Source organism: Rhagoletis pomonella, unplaced genomic scaffold (genome assembly GCF_013731165.1).
Source record: "Rhagoletis pomonella isolate Grant_MI unplaced genomic scaffold, Rhpom_1.0 Rhpom_scaffold_00008, whole genome shotgun sequence".
Classification (NCBI taxonomy): domain Eukaryota; kingdom Metazoa; phylum Arthropoda; class Insecta; order Diptera; family Tephritidae; genus Rhagoletis; species Rhagoletis pomonella.
The window spans coordinates 5,857,831-5,860,260 of record NW_023458562.1 but is presented as its reverse complement, the minus strand read 5'-3'; the positions used below and the strand labels follow the sequence as shown (position 1 = coordinate 5,860,260).

General features: G+C 32.9%; 1 protein-coding gene across 2 annotated transcripts in view; it reads right to left on the bottom strand.

Moving 5' to 3' along the window:
- LOC118744130 (netrin receptor unc-5) overlaps window positions 1-2,430 on the bottom strand; it is a 307,531-nt gene extending 305,101 nt beyond the window's left edge. The window contains exons 1-2 of one of the 2 annotated variants that reach the window (XM_036476881.1): window positions 2,351-2,430; window positions 2,220-2,287 (exon numbers count right to left, since the gene is read on the bottom strand). The gene's annotated coding sequence lies outside the window, so the exon portion shown is untranslated. Of the gene's footprint in view, window positions 1-2,219 lie in introns of both variants that reach the window. The other variant, XM_036476880.1, reaches the window with a different exon arrangement.

Sequence of the window (2,430 nt, the reverse complement as noted above, 5' to 3'; positions counted from 1 at the left end):
ATTTGGCCGACTGCACCCCAAAATTTCTGGCAGAAATTAGTTCACAGCGAAAATGCGCCTTCTCATTCATAGACGTTCTCTGACTATACGTTCTCTGATAATACTGTCTGCACAATACTGTTGACAACATTTTTCCTGCACACCACTCTGTAAAGTCAATTTGAAATGTTAAATAACCGCGGTGAAAACCCATCGTTGAAACGTTTCAGACTTTCGTTTTTACGATACAAAAATTTGCATCTTCTCATAACTATACGTTCTCTGGTTCTCTGTCAATTCTCAAGTCAGAAAACCAAAGAACATAGAAAATATATTTCTATGTTCCTTGTTTTTTGAGGAAACGGAACTTTATAAGCAAAGTTAACTTATACTCTGGCGCGTAAATGGCAGCCCCTGCTGGTGAATAGCGAAACGTTAGTTCACTCAAAGCACATCCAGAATGTAATGTACATACTAGAAATGTTAATCCCCGGATCCCGGGATTTTCGGGATTTGTAATTTGCACTGATGGGAATAATAGAAACTCATTTTCTTGACCAGTATTGGCTATATTTGTTTTTTTTATTTAATAATTAATATTTTTTTATAAATATTTAGCTCATTGTACATATAACACCGCGCGATAGTAAATTTTGAACACAAATATCAATATATTCGCGAAACCATGGGCCAAATATAGTAAAATTGCGTTTTTAGTTTTTCGCTCTGACGTCAGTAATTCAAAAATGATTTTAAAAATTCAGAGAAATGTGCTTAGAGAAGAAGGATGGGTATAAAATGAATGAGTAAATCTTATAGAATCTGAACATATTCAAGTTTCTAGTGCAGAAGGGCTGGTAAATATTGAAAATGTGATTTTAAAATTTTATCCTGAAATTTCGCAATACTTGTTGAAATTTCGTTCTTCTAACGTTGTCAGCTTAAAAATTCGTCCTGGTGAATTCAAAAAATTTTAATTTTTTAAATTCTAAAGAAATTTCCTATTGCATTTGTTATTATAAAATGCACTTAATTTTTTAGTAATTTTTGCTATTAATCATATCTTTGAAATTACAAAGTCCTTCAAAATAAATCCTGCGGTAAGAGAGAAAAAAAGCCACTTTAAATAAAAAGTAGGTTTGAAACCATGGTACAATAATTACAGGTACTGTCTTCCTAGAGAGTTTTGCTTCACATCGAAGTTCGTGCTCCCTTATTTTCATTTTGACGCAGTTCAATGCTGATTATTCTACTTTTATTTGGCTTTGCTTTTTGTTTTCGCTCAATTAAATTTTTATAATTTTTCAAAACAAAAGGAAAAACGTTTGAAATTAAGTGAGCCATACAAATTTTGAAATTACATATGGGCATTCCCATGGTGGCGCACATGACAGTCGTACGATTTCAATGTGATACAAAAAAGGAATACCATTTGTTTTCTTTAACTTTTTTGAGCCATTGTATAGCACATAATTAGCTCTATATTTAACCGGAAAATGGAATCAATCGAACTGCTTGGTCCTGAAATATAAGCATTTAAAGAGAGTGTCGTTACGTGACAAAAAATGGAAGTTGATTTTTTCTTTTCTTACAAAATCGCAAAACTCTGCGAATTGTGGATGGCTATTTTCATGAAACTTATTTTAATATGATTTGGAGCAATTCTAGTTGTTTTTAGAGTTTTTTGAATTAATGCAAATTGTTTCAATTCTCTTTTACAACCCCAAGTGTGAAACGTGACGTGACGTGGCGTCACGTGACATAAATTTCCATCGTTATATTTTTGTTAATATTGCTTTTAAATGAATTTTTAACGCAAATAAAACATGTATTTTATGTAGAATATACTTTATATTTTGACTTCAGCGAAAATTCAGGGTCAATTTATTAGAAATCTATGATTTATTATGTTTCAACCACATACGCCAAATTCGAACCAAATCAGACCATAAATACGGTTTTTCGAAATATCTCGACCTTGGCACCACCTAGGAAGACCATTTTATGCAAAGATGATTCTACTTACATAGCCAGTATATATTTTAAAAAGCAGACAAATCGGCCTGTTTAGGCCTCCGCCTAAATAGATTAGAAAATGACACCCCTAATGTTTAACATTGCGTTAACATTGCCGCTGTTAACTTTCCCCTCGCTTGCTATTGGTTTCCGTTATTGGAATAGTACTACTTGACAACATCTTGGCAGGCTACCGCCATCATAATAAAAAACTGTCCACTTACTTCCTTTGCGAGCATCCAAGAGAGAAGACGTGATCCAGCCACCATACTACAGCGTATTCAAAGGTAATCTACAAAAGAAATTGTGTATAATTACATATATCCATAGCACATTTTTATATGAATAAATCTACCTATTTACATTAATCACATACTAATACCACTTTGTGTTCTTTCTTGGAAAACAAATCGGCACAACTGGTTCCAATCGTTG